The sequence below is a fragment of the Gopherus flavomarginatus genome, chromosome 5, assembly GCF_025201925.1.
Source record: "Gopherus flavomarginatus isolate rGopFla2 chromosome 5, rGopFla2.mat.asm, whole genome shotgun sequence".
NCBI classification, from domain to species: domain Eukaryota; kingdom Metazoa; phylum Chordata; order Testudines; family Testudinidae; genus Gopherus; species Gopherus flavomarginatus.
In genome coordinates this window covers 47700754-47723286 of record NC_066621.1, presented here as the reverse complement: position 1 = coordinate 47723286, position 22533 = coordinate 47700754, and the positions used below count along the sequence as shown (strand labels likewise).

The window sequence follows — 22533 nt, the reverse complement described above, 5'->3', positions numbered from 1 at the left end:
CCCTGATTAAGTAAATGAGGAACTATGAAACTGTTTTATGATAAAGGGTTTCACCATCAACTAAATAGCACTTGCTAGACAAGGGACATGGATTCCAAAACCCCAGTGAATTGAGAGATGCTGGGGACAGGTATTTGTACTTTGTGGTGTAGGCTCCTTGTGTGAGTCAGAGGTACCAGTTCCACCTACTCCTCTCTCCACTGTGGAATATCAGAGCTGATCTTTGATTCCCTTAAGAATCTAGATATAGGTTACTGAGCTGAACTCACTTTGGGCTAATGGTGCACCAGCACTGGGGCTCCCCTACTGTGAGCTGAAATCACTAAAGAGCTGGAATTGCTGAGCTGAGAGCACTGACTACTGTGCTAACTTGTGAGGGAGCTTGAAGCTATACTGTGGAGCAGAGCAGCTCTCAGAGCGGAGTGGAGCAGTTTGTGGGGATGGCTGGAGCGGATCACAGGACAGTTGATGGAGCAGAGCAGCTGACAGAGGGAGCAGCTGTGGGACAGGTGGAGCGGCCTACGGAGCAAGCGGAGCCGAGCAGTTTGCGGGGACGACTAGAGCGGATCACGGGACAGCTGGTGGAGCAGAGCAGCTGGTGGAGCGGAGCGGAGGAGCAGTTTGTGAGGACGGCTGGAGGAGCAGAGTGGAGTGCCTGGTAGAGCGGAGCAGTTTGTGGAGGAGGCGGAAGCAGAACCCCACGGAGAGGAAAGACAATTGGCCCCGGACCACGTAAGGTGCCCCTTTCTACCCAGGCTGGGGGCGAGGGAACTTCTGCAGATAGACTCTCGAACTCTGGGGCTGCACTGACCAAGGACAGAGACTTTTGGATTGCGGGACTTTTGGGACTGTGGGTGATCTTTGGGTTGCTGGACTCTAGGGACATTTGAGGTATTGGACTTTGGAGTCTTGGGGTGATTTGGGGGTTGCTGGACTCAAGAGCCCAGGGAAAAGGACACAGCCCAATTTCCTGGGATGGGTCTTTGCTCACGGTTTGGTCTATGAACTCTAGTTGAGGTGTTTTCCCAAGTTAATGCTTGTTGTTTATCTCATGTAATTAAACCTTTTCTGCTACACCGAGACTCTGTGCTTGCGAGAGGGGAAGTATTGCCTCTTCAAGGCGACCAGGGGTGTGTGTAAGATTTTCCCAGGTCACTGGGTGGGGGCTCGAGCTGGTTTTGCATTACGTTGTAGGGAAGGGACTCCTATGTATTGAACCCGGCCCTTGCTTCTATCAATTCTGCCTGGCAGAAGGGCTACACTAGGAAAAAAGTAGGAGTTTTAAAAAGAATTCAGGACAAAGTAAAAGAAGATGACCCTGATAAAGAGGTGATTTTTCTGCATTGTATTACACATCAGGAGGCCCTCTGCAAAAATATCTTGGACATTGATCATGTTGTTCGCACAGTAGTGAAAATAGTGAACTACATAAGAGCAAAGGGACTTAATCATCGGTAATTCATTTCCCTTCTTGAATACACTGACACCGAATACCAGGACTTATTTATCATACAAGTGTCCGCTGGCTCAGCCTAGGAAAGGTACTGCAGCAAGTGTGGGAGCTCAGAGATGAAATTCATACTTTTCTGGAGATGCAGGGGAAAGAAAATGATTTCACTGAATTAAAGAATTCAAACTGGGTGTGCGACCTCGCTTTTGGTGTGGATATCTTGGCACATTTAAATGAACTTAATGCAAAGCTGCAAGGAAAGAATGTGTTTGTACACAAACTGTATTCTAGCATGACAGCTTTCAAAGCCAAGTTAGTCTTGTTTTCAAAACAAATTAAGGATAAAGTGTTCACTCACTTTCCAACACTGAAGTACTTGGAAGTGTCACCAGCGCAGACAGAAAAGTACAGCAAAATTTTCAGTGACTTGCACAGAGAATTTCCTCATCAATTCTCTGACTTTGAGAAGATAGAGAAGACGCTGGAGCTGGTGTCATGCCCACTGTCATTTGACTACAAGAAAGTCCTGCAAGAATTACAATGGGAGCTCATTGATCTCCAGTGTGATTCCACCTTGAAGGAAAAGTACAATTCAGAAAAACTGGAGAAGTTTTATGCCTCCTATAGTGAAACAAACTTCCCATATATCCGCAAGATGGCACAGAAAATCCTTGTTTTGTGCGGCTCCACCTATGTGTGTGAACAAACATTTTCCCTACTGAATTACAGCAAATCTTGCTACAGATCCCAGTTAACTGACCAGCATCTCAGCTCAGTATTGCAGATTTCCACAATGAGAATAACATCGGACTCCGCTGCCATTGTAAAGAAGGGTGACCAGCTGCATTGTTCACATTAATCAAAGAAGGCATGGAAAGAGGTTAAGTTTGGTTTAATTATTGTAATACGTTGTTACAATGGTATATTTACAATAGTAAGGAAGGTTTTATGTTTATTTCCACTAAAATGTATCTTTATTAAATAGAGTTTATTTAAGTATCTCTGAATTGTTAATTTTGTGAGTGTTCATAGCCCGCCATACAATTTCCATACCCAGATGCGGCCCTCAGGCCAAAAAGTTTGTCCACCCCTTTCATACAACATGCCCCATCCTACAGTTCCATTTAACACTTCTCCTATAACATCTTCTTTCACACAATTTCAAGTTAACAGAGCTCCTTCTCCACACCTGCCCTCTGTCCCCCCTCTCTCCTCACATGAAAGATAAACATGATTTGTGTGCGCACTGATCTGGTCTTAAGCATAAATGACTGCACGGGGTCTAATCTGCCGCTCCAACATCAGGATCAGAGGGGAAGGCAACTCATCGCTCAGGCCAGCCCTCCAGCAGCTTGGGGCCGTGTAAAATGACAGGGCAATCCCCTGGGCATACATCAGATGCTATAGCTGGTGTCTTCCCTCCCTCCAAAGCAATCCAGGACACATGCCAAGCACCCTCTCACCTACATGAGGCAGTGACTTAGTACAATAGCTGGGCAGGCAGTGAGGCATAGAGAACATTATTCTGTCTTCCTGGTTTCTCCATCTGGATATATTATTCTAATGCCTCATCCTATAACAGCATCTTTCTCCAGGAGTAAACCACCACCCCAATTCCTACCTCTACCAAGTATCAGCTCGGAGCCTCCACCAGTCCATAAGGCAAGGAAGATGCTTTTTCTGTCATTCAGGTCTATTGTGTCATTAATGCAGGGGGGATTTATATAAGCAATGCCTGCAGGAACTACTTACAAAAATCCCCTATGCTTTGATGGAGAAGATAATAATAGATATCTACTACACACGGATGGGGTCACCGTTAAAAGCAAGCAGTTTTACTGACCCCAACAGCTTATCTTTTGATTGATGTGGGAGTTGATCCTGTAGTCAGAAAAGTGACTTTAAAAAAGGTTGCGTCATTCACCGTATTTGCATCTGCAGCATTATCCCCGATTAAAGAAATAACAATCTGAGTTGGAGGAAATGTATGACTTTTAAAACAAATGCTTATCACAGCAACTGAAGTAGTCAGGAAGCCAGTTCTGCATCCCTGTGTTCAAATACAGGGCAGAGTGTGAGCCAATAGGGAGGCAGCACGGTGATATTTCTGAGTTTTAGCATTTGGAAAGGAAGAGAATTTGCCAGGGTGGGGAAATGCACCAATCACCACGCTGCTCATGGTAGGAATTTTTTATTTTACCATTAGTACACAAGCTTTTTCCATTACAAGGAAGCAAAATGGAGGTCTAGGACAGGGGTTCTCAAACTGGGGGGTTGGGAGGTTATTACATGGAGGGTCGTAAGCTGTCAACCTCCATCCCAAACCCCACTTTGCCTCCAGTATTTATAAGGGTGTTAAATTAAAAACACTTTTTTTATATGTTTATAAGGGGGGGGTCGCACTCAGAGACTTGCTATGTGAAAGGAGTCACCAGTAAAAAACATTTGAGAGCCACTGGTATAGGAGTACAAGTGTTTGTATCTATATCTGCATGCTCCAAAGCATTATGCAGTTTGTGATCTTTTAGAACAATCTTTTACTGTAAAATCAGTGCAACATGTGCAGCGTGTCCTGCCCCCCAGAGTCATCGCCATGAAGAGACGTCTTGGATGGTATGTGGCAACTGGGAGGGGCCTTCCAATGCTACCACAGAAAGACACAACCCTGGATAGGCACTTCTGAGAGGTGATGCTTTCACATTCCTGGGAAGGATAGCATCTGCTTGGCAACAGCATCAATGAGAAGAAATATAGTGGCAGATGATCTAGAAGTCTGATGGCCAAAGTAACATGAGCGGAATGAAAACAGGGAAAAGGGCAAAGGGATTATGGTGGGTAAACACCAGACATTTAGACTATGAAAGGATGTGCTTTAAATGAAACCTCAATTAAGGACACAAAGGGCAATACTTAATTAGGTGTATTAGTAACTGGAGCTTGACCTCGTAATCCTGAATGAAGAGGAGCCCAAGCAGGGCAAGCTGTCATAGTTACTAATGGTGGTGGCGTCTCTATCTAACTCTGAGTGGGTAGGGTTTGCCATACTAGATCAGATCACTGATCCATCAAGTTTCGTGTCTACATACGAGCCTGGCAACTACCTGTTGCTTCAAGGAAAGTGGAAAGAAAACCATAATGCACATGTCCAAGTATATGCTGTACATATTCTGATCCTCGCAGGTGAGCAAATCCTATGCTTCAGAGCATCAGCTAATTGCCACATTTTTTTAAACGATTCATAACTACCTATGATTAATTCTGAACTGGATCTATGTCATCATGCAAAGACTGTGACCATTCTTTTCTAGGTTCCAAGGAAACTGCTGCCAAGGGGAAACTCTTCTTTGACATAACAGATGTGTGAGCAGCATATGGAGTTTAGAAGATGTAGACAAGGAGCAGTCAGTCAAAGTCACACTGTTGTGTTCCCTTATTCAGTTCAATGATATTGCAGCCTCTGGAATTTCAATCCATTTCCCCACTGTTTTCTGTGCCTCAGATACTTTTAAAAAGTCAACATTTGTAAACATTTAATTTGAATGTATTATTGTTGAAAAGTGCCAGACTGACAGCCCAAGTCCTTGACTAGCATATTTATCACAATTTCAACATTGCAGTGCCACTGATGCAGCTCCACCAGCAGTAGCAACAGTGGGAAAATTAACATAAACCAGCCACTAGTAACTAACCACCATGTCATCTAACCTGGTTCAGAGCAGTAGTGCAAATGCATGAGACAAATAAATACCTACTGGTTTCTATGTTTATACAAATATTAGATACAGTACAGTAACTCCTCACTTAACGTTGTAGTTATGTTCCTGAAAAATGTGACTTTATGTGAAACAATGTTAAGTGAATCCAATTTCCCCATAAGAATTAATGTAAATAGGGGGGTTAGGTTCCAGGGAATTTTTTTTCACCCGACAAAAGACATATACAGTATAACTTTTAAACAATTTGAAACAAACAGTTTAATATTGTACACAGCAATGAATGATTGTGAAGCTTGGTTGAGGTGGTGGAGTCAGAGGGTGGGATATTTCCCGGGGAATGCCTTGCTGCTAAATGATGAACTAGCACTCAGCTGAGCCCTCAAGGGTTAATACACTGTTAATGTAGCCTCACGCTCTACAAGGCAGCATGCACTGAGGCAAGAGGGAGGAAATACAATAGATGCAGGGCAGTAGCTGCAAACACTTCCCTGCAAAAACTGAACAGGATGATGAGCACACGCTATCCAGCTGGAGTGCACCCCTCCCTTCTCCTGACAGCATATGCACAGCTGCAGACTTTCCAAAGTGCTGGGGGGTGCATCCATGAGTGAGAGATAGAGAGAGAGAGACATGTATTGCCCCTTTAAGTATGCTGACGCCACTTCAAGTATGTTGCCCTTTTAAGCAGATCAGTCAGTTCAGACAGGAAGCAACAGCTTCCAGCAATCTTCCTCCTTTCTGTCCCTGAGCCCTGTCCCCCTCCTCCGCTTTGTGGAGAGGGGGTACAGAGAGGGGGACATCCTGTTATCAGAACACACACACCTAGCAAGCAGGAAGCTCCCGGAAGCAGTTCCAAGGCAGAGGCAGGGCAGGAGCAGCACAGCATGGGGGGAGGGACAGCTGAACTGCTGCTGGGCAGCTGCCGAGCCACATACCTTACAAGGAATTTAGGGGAGCTGATGGCGGGGGAGCTGCCGGCCCCCCCCGATTCTAACCCCCACAAGGAGGGGCTGCTCTTCCAGAGAATCCTGCAAGCAGTGGACAAAGCAGGCAGCTGCCAAACAACGTTATAAGGGAGCACTGTGCAACTTTAAACGAGCTTGTTCCCTAATAGATCAGCAATGTAACAATGAAACAACATTAACCGGGACAATCTTAAGTGAGGAGTTACTGTACAGGCAATTGCAGTGAAAGTTTCCTACTCACTAACACATCTAGCGTGCCACAACCCTGCTGCAATGGGACTACCCTTAGGAATGAGACAGAAGTTAAATTCCAGGCCGATTCAGTCTGCTGAGAGTGCAAGGGAGCCCAATAATCGAGCCAGTTATGGTGGTGGGTTTTGTGATGTGGACATCTGTTCACTGGAAACAGGACGGAAACCATGAAACTTATTTCACACACACTCCTGAAAAATCATCTGATGTAACAACTTTCAGCCCCTATTGATTTTTGCCAGAGTCAAACCAGCTGAAGTGACAGGCTCCATATCTCATTAGCAGCTCCCTGAGCCTATCCATTACCTCCGACATAGCATTTCTTTTCAGATGCAGAAATAAATTAAGGTCATGGTCAAAGCGACAGGTCTATGTCACCCGCCAATAGCTTGGTGGAGAGAGCAAATCAAGAGTAGCTGCAAGGAATTAGTAAAACACTTGAGGGGAAAACAAACCATTTCTGACAAAGGTAAGAACACCCAATTTCCTAAGCACTCCCAGGCCCTGGGATTTCTCTTACAGGAGTTAATCATCTGATCAGTATATACCATATATAAATATGCACTGTAATGGAATAAAACAGCATTCTGTACATGCTGGCCAAGCTCACTGTGAGCTCACAGTTATTACCGTATATTAAAGAGAGCCAATTATAGCCAGTGTCCCAGGAGAGGAATCATGCTGGTTTGTTACATTTGTTTTGAGCCAAAATAGCAAGTTACTGGCCGAAAGGAATTCTGTTGCCCAGAGGAATTTCTATCACTTGTAATCCTAGCTGCGTGGTAGGCAAATGTGGGCTAATGTATCCTAGGGTACGTCTCCACTTAAAATGCCACAGGGGCGCAGCTGCCGTGCTTCAGCGTAGCTAATCCATGTCCCCGAGAGGAGGTAGCTAGGTCAATAAAAGAATTTGCACCCCATAGAAGCGCAAATATGCCGATGTAAGTTACCAGTGTAGACTAGCCCCTAGATGGAGTTTGGAGTGAAACTCCCAGCACCACTGTGCCTAAGGAGCCTGCTGCTAATAGCACCAGAGAATCTCAATTACCCAGCAACAAATGATTAAAAAATAACCCAACAACAAAATAAACCCCGCTATCAATCTGTCAAAGCATGGAGAACTATACGGGCAAAATCTGTTTTAATACACCCACGCTGTATAAGCAACTTCATCGACTCTCAATGCATGGTATGTGTATATAAATAAAGTGACTGTGATCATGCTGTCTTTCTAAAGTTCAGCAGCAATAAGGGTGGCAAGAGCACGGTGAGATTTCCACCCAGCCTTGGACTTTTGGAATAATGCTGCCAGCAGCTGGGATGTCAAATCATGTCAGCCCACTCTGATATCTTTCTTTGACAAGGTAACAAGCCTTGTGGATGGGGAGAAGCAAAGATGTGATGTATCTCAATTTCGGTAAGGCTTTTGAAATGGTCTCACATGACCTTATAAGCAAATTAGGGAAACATAGTCTAGAGGAACCTACAATAAGAGGTGCACAATTAGTTGGAAACACATACTTAGAGAGTCATTATCAATGGTTCCCAGTCAAGCTGGAAAGGCACATCAAGTGGGGTCCTGCAGGGATCTGTCCTGGGTTCAGTTCTATTCAATATCTTCACAAATGATTTGGATAATGGCATAGGCCATAGAGAGTACACTTATATGATACCAAGTTGGAAAGGATTGCAAGTGCTTTGGAGAACAGAATTAGAACTCCAAATGATCTTGACAAACTGGAGAACTGGTCTGAAATAAATAGGATTAAATTCAATAAGCATAAATGCAAAGTACTACATACTTAGGAAGGAATAATCAGTTGCACAAAAGCAAAATGTGAAATGTCTGCCTAGGAAGGAATACTGCAGAAAAGGATCTGGGAGTTCCAGTGAATCACAAACTAAATACGGGTCAACAATGTAATACTGCTGCAAAAAAAGCCAATATCATTATGGGATGTGTTAGTGCAAGTGTTGTAAGCAAGACATGAGAAGTAATTCTTCCACACTACTCAGCACCTATAAGACCTCAACTGGAATATTGTGTCCAATTCTGGCCATCATATTTTGGGAAAGAGGTGGACAAATTGGATAAAGTTCAGAGGAGAGCAACAAAAATTATTAAAGATCTAGAAAACATGGCCTACAAGGAAAGATTGAAAAAAAAAAGGGTCTGTTTAGTCTGCAGAAGAGAAGACTGAAGGGCGGAGGCATGTAACAGTCTTCACGTATGTAAAAGGTTGTTATAAAGAAAAGGGCGATAAATTGTTCTCCTTATCCACTGAGGACAAGACAAGAAGTAATGGGCTTAAATTGCAGCAAGGGAGATTTAGATTTGACATTAAGAAAAACTTCCTGTCAGGGTAGTTAAGCACTGGAACAAATTATCTAGGGAGACTGTGGAATCTCTGTCATTGGAGGTTTTTAAGATCAGGTTAGACAAACACCTGTCCTGGATGGTCCAGATAATACTTAGTCCTGCCTCAGTGCAGGGGAATGGATTAGATGACCTACTGAGGTGCTTTCCAGTCCTACACTTCTATGATTCTGTTATAAACATCTCTCTTTCTGGAATTCTGCTGCTGCCTCTCACACACAATGCCACCATCACAACTGTTTTGCATTCCTCCCCTTATGCCATGTCTTTCATTTGTTCCTTTCTACTCTGAACAAATGCCTAGTGAATCAAGTCCTGAGTTGGACAGATACACACACAGGCACTGTCAGTGTTGGCTGAGAAAAGATCTATGACAAGAACTCACTAAACGCTACTCAGGCCAGTCGCTGCCACTGAACAAGTACGTGTCATGTTCAAGTAGCCAGCATCAATATACCAGATGAAGAATCTCATCTAGTATGTTGGGTGTGGGTTGGAGGGGGGCTCCTTTGAGTGGGGTGGAGGAGAAGGTTAATGTAATGTAATTCCTTCCAGAATGTAATACTGACTAAATGGTATCCTAAATCGAAAGTCCAGAGAAAAAAGTTTAGCTTGGAATCTCATCCAAATCGGAGAAAAAAGACAAATGTGGCTCTTTCTATACTTACTATGCACTAAACCTCTGGTGTGTTGCTATCCTAGTTATGTTCAATGTCTTTACACAGTCAATGTACCAGGTAATTTACCCAGCAAGATCAGAACAGTTCATTACTCCGTACAAATATTGTACAAACCCTTTGAAAAATGCCCGCATGTCTCTCACATGCTGTGTTCACAGGGTGGGGAGAGGTTATGGGTGGGGAAAGCATTTATCAGGCAGTGTTTTGTAAAGGGAATGCACCACAAACCTGCCGTATGCACTATTTGCCATAGGAAAGTCGGGATAAATGATGCATGTTGTCCTTGCAAGAGAGATGTGATCACATCTTCGTTATAGTACTGATTACAGCACTGACACTTCTTGGCTCCTACATACTTTGAAGTCCAACAGCATACGCAGGGTGCAGTAAATCTTTCTTGGATGCCCAAGAAAACTTTTCAACAAGGCCCATAGAGCCCAGGTGGTATAACACACACAAATCCAGTCCAGGTTAGTTATGACCAGATTCCTGGTAAATAACCTTCTTCGTATCAGCAGTAATACACAGGCATGATCACAATCACCATCAGGCTAAAGCAAAGGGGGAAACCAGGTGGGAAGAGAGAGTGGAAAGGTTCAGCTGTGTTCCTCTTTTCCATGTGCGGCCTCACTAACCCCATAAAGTTTCCATAAAGGGACCTCGGTCAACCAGCAACAATGCCATGATCTGTTTTACTTACAGACTTAAGGGTTGGGGTGAGGGGGAGAGGTACAGTCCTAGAGTCCTCATGAAGCTCAGCAAAGGGAGCACAAGCAGAGAGGGCTGGTGGGGAGGGAAGCAGAGCACGGACAGGAACCCTGATTAGAGATAGGAACAGAAAAGGGAACCCTGTGTCAGAGTTGATGGGAAAGCAGGAGGACTAGAGAGCCCTGCCTGCTTTTAGCTTGTGCACAGGCATGAAGGGGACAGAGAGAGTTCCTGCTGAAATGACTAATTTTTTTTTTTATTTTTCTTTTTTGCAGAGGGAAAAGTCCCCTTCGACCCAGTATCAAATTTGTTGATTGCGTGGCTCTGTTCATTTCATCCCAGTATTTTCTGTTTGATGACAGACCGAACTGCCGTCAAGTGAACAAGTGTTATCTCTCCTATGCATTACCAGTCTGGTAATCAGCAGGGAACCTGGCAAGTGGAACTAAGAACAAGGACAAAGTAATCTTCTCTCAGAGGCCCAGTGCCAAGAGACAGAGCTGCCAGCCTGCCAGCAGCAGCAGCGCTTCCACCAGGGAGTCAGAGCAGGAGCTCCTCTTTCCCACAGGTGAGTGCGTGTCATCTACAGGGCAGCCCATCTGCCACCTTCGCTACATGATAGGGACGGAGGGAGAGAGATGGTGGGAGTTAAGAAAACAGACTCTTGGTTTGTCTCTGCAATGGGTGCTCACCAATGCACTCTTTGTCCTGGCTCTTGTGCTTTATTGTTATGAGACAAAGATCTGGGAGATGTGATGGTACCTCCCCTACCCTCCCATGCTGCCCCAAGCATCAATGCCACAGTGTCCACATCTCCAAGTTCCTAGGGAAACTGCAAGTCTTGTTGCTTCTGGCTGAAATTTCAGTCCATACGATCAGGGCTGATTGAGTTAGATTTGACGCTTAGAGTTTGCATAGCAAAACCTGATTAAGCATGTTACTGGGAAGGCTCACAGAAGCTCTGGAATGCTAACAGCACAATGGTTTAGACACGATGCTCCAGGCTCACTACTAATGGTGTTACAAGGTTTCACACTGGAGCTTTAGCCCTTTCCACTAACCATTTGCAGGCAGCTTATTCGGACTCAGCTTACTGCACCTTCAGTCACAGCAGAGTGAATATCAGAGGCCTAGGAGCTAGTTCACAAAGGGTGCACTGGTGCATAAACTCCAAAAAGTCAAAGATCTGAGGTGCATCAAGACCGCAAGGAGCCACACTGTTTAAATCTTTTATAGATGTAATGTCTCTAACTTGTTTGCTCATTGATATCAGCTCCAAAGGCCTGGGATTTTTCAAGAACATTATAATGAATCATCAGAGCATTATGTGCGCCTCACAACTGGTGCACCACATGCCACGGCCCACTCCTCCTTAACCTTTTGAAAACCAGCCCCGTGCCAGACTGTGGTCCACTTCGGAGCTGACTATATTTCCATTCAGTTGGCTATTTGTTTTTGTAGCACTGTGCCAGGCTAAGGAACAGGAAAGGTTTCTCACAACAGCGTGGGCTCTTTGGAGTAGTAAGTCCCAACCAGGCCTCATTCATTATTTTTTTACTTGCATTTCAGTTGCGCCTAGGAGCCCTAGTCATGGACCAGGGCCCTGTTGATCTAGGCGCTGCAAAAACACAAAACAAAAAGATGGCCTCCACGCCAAGGAGCTTATATCACTGTCTCCCTCCCCATCATGGATCTTCTGGCAACATCTGTTTCCTCCTGCTGCCAGTTCCCAACCACTCTTCAGCACCAGGAAGGGTTGGTTCAAGACAATCAGGCTGCTGTTACCTAGTATTGTCCAGGGGGCGGGACCAATACAAGGCAGACCCCTTCCCTTAGATTGTCCCAGTTTAGTGAGGAATGGGCAAGCTAGATGGGAGCTGCCCCTAAAATTTAGGCACCATAGGTAGTTGCCTGTGTAGCCTACCCCTAATGCTGGAGGGGGAGGTGGCAGGCATCAGCAACTGGGGCCAAGGCTGAAAAAGCCAAGTCAGTTTCATGCCAAAGTGAAGCTAGCAGCTGCAAGGAGTATAACGCTCTCTGCTTATGAAGGGCTAGGGAAGTGGGAACGGGTCCTCTTTTGGCCAGATAAGGGAGAGAGAGGAAACAGGAGCTGGGTACCTGGTTGCAAAAACAGAGGGTAAATGCGGAGGTAGATGGAAGAGAAGAAATGTGTTCTTCAGCCTCCCAGTATGCCACATTGAGGACAAGCACACTCAGACTATGTTCTCTGGGCTAACCACAGCACTCCACACAGCAGGCCATTCAGGCTCTTCCTCTCTCCCCAGCTGCTCTGTGCAATTTCTTTCTCCCCAACTGTGCATTCATAGAATCACAGATGCTAGAGGTGGAAGAGACCTTTCAGCTCACTGAGACCATCTCTCTGCCAATACTGTCCATTCACCCCACCATCACTGACCAGCCCCACTGCCTCCTGCCCCATTTTCAGCCCCCAACTCCTCTCTTTTCCTCATTCCCCTGGTAAATTCCTTCTTACCAATGCACTTCACAGCCTCCTTTACTCCAGTCTGTTTCATCTGGGGATCTGAAGATTCTATTTTTTGCTATCCATCTGGAAACACCCATTCTAAAGGGGCTCTGTCAAATCCATTCAAGAGGAACACACATGCTTTTGCAAGTGTAAATCTTTGTAAAGGTTATGACCAAGAAATATTTGCATGATTATTTCTTTTATTTCCAATGGAAATGGTTTTTCATTGGGATCTAAACATTCCTGCTCTGATGACGGCAGCCCCAACACTGCACTACTGCAAGGAAGCCATAAAGTGAAAATGGCTAGAAACAAAATTAAAACCAGCATCTGCGGGGGGTATTGTCAAAGGGATGTTTCTGCCCTTTTAAAGGCCCCTTATGCCAAAAGAGCATCATAAAGGAGGCATTCATGTGAGTGAGGATTAGACCCAAGATCATCATCCAAAGGACACGAGAAATATTAGGTTTAAAAAAAAATATATCCCTTGCAATTTATCAATGTGATGTGTAATTAGTAACAAGAATGGAAAAGCTTTTCGGGTGTTTTAAGAAATGCACGATTTGATTCCAACAGTGTGACTTTAATTTTAAATGAAAACATTTATTTTCTACACTCATAAAACAATAAAGAAAGAAAAAGAGAGTGGAAAAACCATTGGTAGAACAAGTCAGGCCGATAGGAAAGACACAGCCAAGAAATTGTGCCATGAAGGCAGGAACTTTAAAACATTTCTCAAAGTCAAAATCTGAAAGATAATCATATTGTTTAAAAGAACATTTTCCTGTTCTGTAGATTTGTACATTACTGCAGCCCTTGCCATCTCCAGCTCTGCACAACTCACTTTCCATTCCCTCAGATATGCTGACATCTCTTTTAAAAGCAACATTATTCACAACTGCACGGGAAATGTAGCTCAAGCTCCGAGTCGTGCACAAGATTATTCTGAGCTTTGAAATTATACTAAATTTAAGCTGCAATTCCAAGCGGCTGCAGAGAGACTGGCAATTTAACGGCTGCCTTTCCCCCCACTTTCCCCTCTCTTTTGCAAAATCATACCTTGTGTCAGCCCATCAGGATCCTTCATATTCCTAGCTGAATATTCAGATCAAATATCGGAATCAAATCAAGTTTTAATCAAGCATTCAAATCATTGGAGGCAGGCTCATTTGGCAGCCTCAAGAACCAAGCACCCACTAAAGCATGAGGTTTACAGATGTGGTGCTGGAGCACTGATGCAACACAAACATGAAGGGCCATGACACAAGAGACTACTAACTAGAAAGTTCAGATCAACTTGGCCTTAGTACTTCTAACACAACACAAGAGATTCCAAACTTTGGGGCACAGAAGACTTCATAGGTAACATCCTAGGAGCCCAAGGCCTGCACCTAATTTACATATATATTAGTGGACATCACCTGCTTGTCTGATACCAGATTCACTTCTTTTTCTGCTATGGGAGTGACTCCTTCTTATAGGTGATGGAGTCTTGCCATTCTGATTGGTTAGCTGCTCTCCCTGGGTTAGGCAATTAGCAGAAAAGCCGAAAGGGGGCGGGGGGATAGTTCCCACACAGTACATACTATATTAATAAGCTTGCTCCTGCACTTAGTTCTGACAGCAACCCCAGAAATACTGAAGTGAAGAGTTTAATTTTCTGGAGAGTTAAACCTTTTTGTTCAACATGAGGGAATGGAGCTTTTTCCACCTGGAAAACATTAAAAAAAATGATAGGAGGAGGAAATATTTCATAGAGTCATAGAAGTATAGGACTGGAAAGGGGACCTCAATGGGTCATCTAGTCCAGTGCCCTGCACTCAGGGCAAAAAAATAATTATATATATATATTTGGTTTTAGGTAAAAGTCCTACACTTGTTCCTATTCACTCAAAGTCTCCCCCATATCCACAGCCATGACACAAGGAATGTACAATTGGTCTGTCTAGTTCAACTCTGATTCCTAGTATAGCCCACCCACCTTTTTATGATATAGCATAAACCAATATTTGAATGGAGTAGAATTTTCAAAAGCACTTGGCATTGGTGCAACTCTGCTCCCACAAGTCAATGAAGTTTTATGTCTGACTTCAATGGCAGTACAGTTAGGTCAATGATGAAAGCATATGAAAATTCCACCCATGAGTTCTGCAGTACTCAGCCATTCCAATCTCCATTGAAAGTAGCAGAATATTACTTCTCCACTGAAAGTTTGTTTTCATAACTAAACCTTCCCTCCCAAATGTCATCTTGGTGCCTTAGCACTCAATATGACCAGTATGATTTTCTTTCTGGTCACTCTATCCTTTTGTGGCTCTCTGCTATCCCAAGGTTTGCCCAGACCATTGTTGACATTCCACATTTTTCCTTACTTTCAAGCTAGAATCAGCCCAAAGATAGATGGATTTCCCCTCCCAGCCACAGTAAGCCATTCAAATCTGTTGCACACATGCTCTTCTCATGTCCATTCTTGGTGATAGGATAAAGGGATTTATCATTTACCTCACCTACCTCAGCAGGTCAGTTAAATATTGTGCAGAGAAACAAAGCTGTCAGTGAACATTGGCACAATGTTACTCCATAGTCAGTACTCAAACTCTTTCATTTGTGAGGAAGACATAAATAAAAACAACTTCCAGAACCAATGCACACATTTTCATTACCATTTTAAAGTGACAGGATGGGTTGTCTTAGAGGCAAATTCTGTGTCCAAATGTTCCCCTTCTCTCCTTTGTTCAGGATAAAATAGAAGTCATGGCTGGGTGGTTAACAAATGGTTGACGTTACCCCCCACAAAGGAGAGAGGCTCTGAAGCAAAACATTCCTGATTCTGGTGTGCTGAGGAAAAAAACAGCCCTATAATTCATACATATGCAAAAAAACAAGATAAGACAGATTGAAATTCCTATCTCTAATAGGCAGTCGGAAAGATATAAGGCAGTCTTCCAGCCCTACCCATGCTAACAAACATCAAGCACTATCTGGCATGTGTTGGAATGATACATTTCCCCCTCCCACTTTCCTTTTCTTGACAAGATTAGTTTCCCTGAGATGAAGGCAAATTGAAGAATGTGGCACTGATGCATAGTCCTGGGTCTATGATAAGCACAGACAGAATGCTCGCCATGCTGAATAGTGCCAAACATCTGCTGGGCTCATGGGAACCAGATTATGGGGTTTTGCTGTTGGTTTATTTTATTTTAGTTTTCTTAGGGAACTGAAATTAAGCCTCCAAACTTCATTCCACTTGTTGTAGGCTAAGTACCTTAACTGCACTTCCTGTATTTCTGGTCAGGAGTTTCAAAAAACGAGGAAGAGAGACTTGACGGATCAGCCCAAATAGCTTACATATCTGGAGATCTCAGCCTCTCTTGAGGACCTCACTCTCAGGGCCAACCTTTAGCCAAGAGCCGTTAGAACAAAAGTAAAGATTATTTATATAGCAGGACTGCATTTCATTTATGGGCCAGATATAGCAGCTGTATATCTGGCTGAGAAACTCACCATTCCCTTTCTGACTTCCCTCCCTAATGCAACAACCCAACCAAAGAGAAAGGAAGACACACCCTGGTTGCTGCATTGATAGGAATAAACCAGTGGTTGTTTGTGCTACTTGTACACCTATCTACCAGTACATGGGCTTCAGGGCTCTGATGACTAGAACTCTAGGCCCGCTCCCTTCCTGCCTTAAAAATTAGGCTCTGTTTCTCATAGGACACTACTGCTTCCCACTCAATTGCATATAATCTAATCCACCATGGGCCCTGGTCTACAAAATCTAGCCTTGTCAATGTAAGACTGTAGTTTGGAGAGTCACCAGTTCTCGGGTGCCTGCCAACTAAAAGGAGGCAGCAGGCACCAGGTGGTATAGCTGAAGTCTTAGTATGATAAACTGGTACGCTTGCCTGATATAGTCTGGGAATCAGTGCACATTGTGTTTTTAAAGCTGATGACACATGCTAAGGAAAGAAATCAAATGTACGGCCTCTGCTGACAGAGTGATTAAGTTGGCAGAATTTCATCTGGAGAAATCCCTATTCACTCCTCACCCCTATTCCCTCCTTAAATGTATTCTATAACAGCTACCAGATGGCCCATTTCACTGTGAACTTGTGCTCCTGTCTCTTTATGAGACAAGGTGTCCCACATTCCGTTCCTACAGCAAGCTGCAGGGAGGACATTTTCCTTTATTTTTGTCTTTATTCCTCAACAAGTAGAGTTGAAAGATCCACCTTTCCTGCTTGCTTTTCAGCGTGATCTCCTCCCCAGTCTTTGGCTCATCTCTTCAACTCCCCTCTCATAGCAATAAAAAAGGAAAGTCCTTGGTGTTTCTCAGAAATCACACCAGCATTGATCAGCTGTCTGGCAGTGGCACCTGCTGCTAAGGATACAGATGTACAAGGTGAACTAAAAGGCATCTGTCTATACAGCAGACGGCATGGCCACAGATACGTGATATTACATATTTCTCTTCCCATCTGGTAGACCATTTTTACTCAAGGTTGTACATTTTCAGAGAGGCTTAAAAAAAAACTTAAAATGTCTTCATAGAAACTTCATTAATGAAGTGGGGAAATTGGATGGATTTGTTTGCATTTTAAATATAGAAAAGAGTTTCTGTTATTAATTTTGAAGGGAAACATTACATTTAAAACAATGATAAATAAAACAGCATGAAAACAGAGTAATCAAAGTTCTCTCAACAAGAATTTTGCAATGGCAAAATCTCTCACTTGAGCAACATCCCAGCTGGGCTGCACTCAATATCTACATGTACCTGAAAATAAAAGGAGGTATGCATTAGATTAGATAGATTTCAGCATGGCAGACTCTTCTGGGGAAAGCTTCATTTCAGCAAGGCAGATCCCAAGTTCAGAGGTAATTTTAGCGAGACTCAAATGTAATGTCCAGGAAAGACTTCTGTGATTCTGTCCAGGATTTCAGAATAACTACAGTAAAAATGGCCACTGGAGAACCCACTCTACATTATATACAATACCCTATACATGCTAAGTCAAGGCACTAATAACAGTGCTTTAGTCACTTCCATAAGGGCCACCTGCATGTATTCTTTGAAAATGCTAGTTCTTTATCTTCATAGTGAATTTTCCAGGAACTGAGACATACATTATCCAACACAAATGGCCAGATTTTTGGTTCCTCATCTAGCTCTTTTGTGCTGCTCATGCTACACAAAGTAGTTGGGAAATTGCCCTAAAAATACAGCTAGGGAATCTCTTGTATAAGGTAATTCACAGGTGGCACAAATCTGGTGTGGGTGGTGTGGGGGGCAGGGAAAGGGAAGGAGGAAGCATGCCTGGGACAGGAGAGGAGGTAGCCAAAATGCCTTATGCTACAGCAATCCATAACCAGTGGGGCAGAACCAAGCAGGCCATGCCATTACAATTGGCATAAATTAAAGTAGCCCATAGATTGCTCAAAGTTATGGAGGGGGCTGAAATGACTTTCTCTCAACCCTAGGATCAATGGAGTAGGAGGGAGGCTTAGAGCAGACCATGGTTACAGCTCAAGATTCAGCCCAAAAAGTTAATTGCAGCTCTTCCATCTTGCGCTGCAATTCTGTCAGTTCTCCAGATAAATAAGCTAAGTCTGAGGATGGTGGTAGAAAGGAGTACTGGTGATTCAACAGATGTCACTCTTCCCTGTGAGTCAGTACTGAAGCACTGCATCAGCAGAGCACTACAACCCCATTGCCTTGGCCAAATTCAAACTCAGAAAATTATATTCTGCTTCCTTGCATTCTATCTGCATATTCACTTAAATAGGGTATTCACTTCTTCCTCTAGACCAGGCGTGGGCAAACTACAGCCTGTAGGCTGCATCCGGCCCTTCATATGTTTTAAATCTGGCCCTTGAGCTCCTGCCAGGGAGAGGAGTTGCAGACTTGCCCCACTCTGCATGTCCCGTGGCTTCCAGAAGCAGCGGCATGTCCCCCCTCCAACTCCTATGTGTCGGTTCCCACTGGTCAGGAACCACAGCCAATAGGAGCTGCAGGGGCGGCACTTGTGGACAGGGCAGCATGCAGAGTAGCCTAGCCGCACCTCTGTGCAGGAGCCGGAAGGGGGACATGCTGGTGCTTCTGGGAGCTGCTTGAGGTAAGCACTGCCCAGATCCTGCACCCGACCCCCTCTTGTGCCCCAACCCCCTGACCCAGCCCTGATCCCCCTCCCGCCCTCCAAACTCCTCGGTCTGAGCCAGGAGCACTCTCCTGCACCCCCAACCCTCATCCCGAGCTCCATCCCAGAGCCCACATCCCCAGCCAGAGCCCTCACCCCCCCTGCACCTGCCCAGAGTCCCCTCCCACAGCCTGAACTCCTCTTTTCTGGCCCCACCTCAGAGCCCACACCCCCAGCTGGAGCCCTCACCCCCACACACACCCCATCTGCCAATTTTGTGAGCATTCATGGCCCGCCATACAATTTCCATACCCAGATGTGGCCCTCAGGCCAAAACGTTTGCCCACCCCTGCTCTAGACCTCAGCAGTATTCATAACAGGATTAGAAATGTATATGGATAATGAGAATATCCACAGTTACATTAGGAAGGATTTCTAAAATCCTTTTTAAGGTGGGATACAAACTCCCATCCTTTGAGGCATAAGTCAAACACTAATGAGTCAGGAAGAAACTTTCCCCATGAGCAGGCTATTCCATAATTATCTATTTTGAGATCTTCTCTTACGCATCTGGTATTGGTCAATGTTAGGGAGAAGGGACTGCATTAGATGAACCATTGGTCTGCTCTGGTATGGCAATTCCTGTATCCTGCCTACTGTCTACGCTTTTAAACAGTTGTTACAGTTCACCTCAAACATGCTTTTCACAGCTGGTTGAAGAGACTCTTTTCTGTAAAATGCTTTGGGATGATTTGCAATGAAATGCACTACAGAAATGCATGTTGTTATTAAAGTAACACTGCCCCATTGCCAGTATGCAATCTTCAGTTTGAGAAAACTATGTCCGCACTGTGGCTGACCCAGGACAGTTGTCTCCTACTGCACCCTGCTGATGGACTTTGTCCTTTAGCTCAAGTGGTAGTGCCTTGTGCTTTGAATTTAGAGGTCATGGGTTCAATCTCTGCTGACAAACCTAGCCAGCTGGTGTTATATATTTAATTATTCACATTTGTGTGGTCTAATACCTTCTTATATATGATTCATTCTATATGGGAAACAAAATGAAAATCAACTACATGATAATTGCCCCCAGTACTCAGTCGAATAAAATGATCTTGGGGAAAGCCAACAATGTGGACATATGGTCTTACCTTGACCACATATCTTTTGGCTAGCTGAATTTCATTGTCTTATCCTATAACTTCCCTGTAAAGATTTTATTTATCTTACTACCAGCTTTCTAGATTTATGATGCTCACGTTTCTGATTTTATGAGGCCTTTTATGATTGGAGCTTAAGTGATTACGGAGTATCCCATCTGGGAGGGTTCTGCATGAACTTTTCACAAAGGGGCATCAACTTTCAATTCTGCTTGCAACTTAAACTTGAAATGGGATTGATTCACTCTGGCAAAATCAGCACCATTATTAATTATTCACCCTCTCAAGAAAAGCTCATCTCCTGCAACTTAAAATTTCATTAACTCAACAGGCATCAGGGAGAACTATCCAGGATGAGAAAAGGCATAGTCTGCTGCTTTTTAATATTAGCTGCTGGGCATCTCACCTTGGAACAAGGACCTCCACTTATTGGCTGTGCCAAGCCTTGTATTTAGAAATGTCCTGTGTCTGCATCTCTCACATGATGGGCTTCTTAGCTCATGATCCGTAACTGAGACTTGCTATTCTGCCGGGCTATGCTAGCTGGAAATAGCCTGGGAAGCACATGCTCTGGAATTCCCAGCGGGGATGGGAGAGCAATTGATGTCTCAGTTTGATACTGTTTATTTTCTCATTTTTATTATTCTACTCTTGCTAGCAGCTGTTTCCACTGTACTTCTAAGCTGAGAAGAAGTGAAGCACCAAGAATCCACTTCAGATGGGCACAGAAAATCCCCCAGTGTGGATTCCCCGTGACTGCAGCAAGCAAAAAACTACCTAACACACTAGGGTCATGAAGGCTCCCGCAGATGGCACATATACTTTGGAGTATGGAGAAGGAGAATATCTTCCTCAAGTAAGCTCCAGCTTCACCTCTCACCTTCAACTATCCACTTCCATTCCTAACAACCAATACATTGACCCGAAAGGGTTACCATAAAACCAGCAGATAATTATTCCCTATTCTTTTCAAACACACTGTAGGGTCCTTAACAAAAGATACAAGGCAGAAGTGTCCTTGACTGAATATATCTGAAAGGTAGTGCCTACCTCCAACCTCATCCCTCCTACTGACCCACATACCTCACTGCAGCATCAGCACTGAGAGCATGAACACAAGTTCTGCTGTGGGGCTTCAACACTGCTTCATCGCCATAAGACTGAGGAATGCCTCATTTTACATGGCAACACATAGGAGGGTCCCTTCCTCCTCCTCTTCCCAATTCACTCCCCCAAATTAAAAAAAATAAATAATCAGACCAAGGCTGAACACTACTTATTTCTAAACCTTGAGTTCTCCGAGTCTCTCAAAACACTAATAGAACATTTTAGGTCACCTCAAGCTAACGTGGAGTTTCTTGGAAAAGACCCAACCACACAATATACACTATAGAAATGGACAGGGCCATGAATCTGGATCTCAACCATCTCCAAAGTACTTTTTTGAGGACCTAGGGGCTGCTGAGAGGGCATTCGGAACCTACATCACAGCTAAGGCTGATCTACAACACAGTTTTTCGGGATGAGGAGGTTTGGATAGTTCAGATCAGTATCTGACCTTTTGGATGTATCTCTGAGCTGAACAAAACCTGTAGATCATTTGCAGTTCTCTAACAGCTAACATAAACAATAAACAGTAGCTGGGCCAATCACTCTGGTGCTTCATACGCATATATTTATTTTATCTGCAGTAGGCCAAATATATCACATTTAAACTGCAGTTACTGGAAATAACTGCAGCACACTGCTGATATTTTCAATACCGGTATTCATATATTTACACCGACAATTTTGCCATGTCACTTCTTGAAAATATCCCTCACACTATTTTAGAGCATGCTGACAACTAACCTAACCCACTAGGCAAAATTCAACTCCTAATGAACTTTTCAAAAGGGAAGCACATGGCTAGGCAGGGCACTGGGAGGCAGGATTACAATATTCTATTCCTGTCCCTGTTACTGACTTCTTGTGACATTTAACTACCTCATTTAGATTCCCTGTACCTCATTGTCCCCATCTGTAAAAAGAGAATAATAAATAATAATAATAATAATAATATTTTATGTCTCTCCTAGAAGATCTGCTGATTCCAAAGTCGGACGTGGCCTGACGGTAAATGGGTCCATAACAATAAGTCTGACAATCCCTGAGCAATTGGAGTTGGCATTTCCTGGCACGTACAACCAGGATGGCCAGGCAGTTCTGAGTGGTGGCCAAGCAAAGCTACAAGCAAGTCAACATGATAGCCAAGGATAGTTCTGAACTGCCATTTTCCTGTCTTATGTATAAAGAGAAGTAGAAGCTGTGAAATATTTCAGCCCCATGTACTACCCTGATTTTATCACGACTGTATTTTCTTCTTGATTCAAATAAAAATAGGTAGCTCCTCACAGTCCAAGATGCTTACTATTTTACATACCAAGGCACCTGAACCCCCTGCTGACCAGGTCCAAACAAAAGACTACGTACTGCAGTGGAACTACTTTGATTTTTAAAACTTTACTCCAAAAGGTCCCCAGGAACCAGGTTCTAAAGTAAAATGCTTTTCACATTAAAAGTTGTTTTTGCTTGTGAGAATTATCTTCCAGACACTCTCC

At 43.9% G+C, this 22533-nt stretch overlaps 1 protein-coding gene and 1 long non-coding RNA gene across 8 annotated transcripts in view; one reads left to right on the top strand and one right to left on the bottom strand.

The window, feature by feature from the left end:
* TSPAN4 (tetraspanin 4) overlaps positions 1 to 22533 on the bottom strand; it is a 689771-nt gene that overhangs the window by 348769 nt on the left and 318469 nt on the right. The gene's annotated exons all lie outside the window — the stretch shown is intronic.
* Positions 10339 to 22496, top strand: LOC127051111 (uncharacterized). Its single transcript, XR_007774387.1, has 3 exons — positions 10339 to 10716; positions 20595 to 20789; positions 22012 to 22496. It is a non-coding gene; the product is annotated as an uncharacterized LOC127051111 (long non-coding RNA).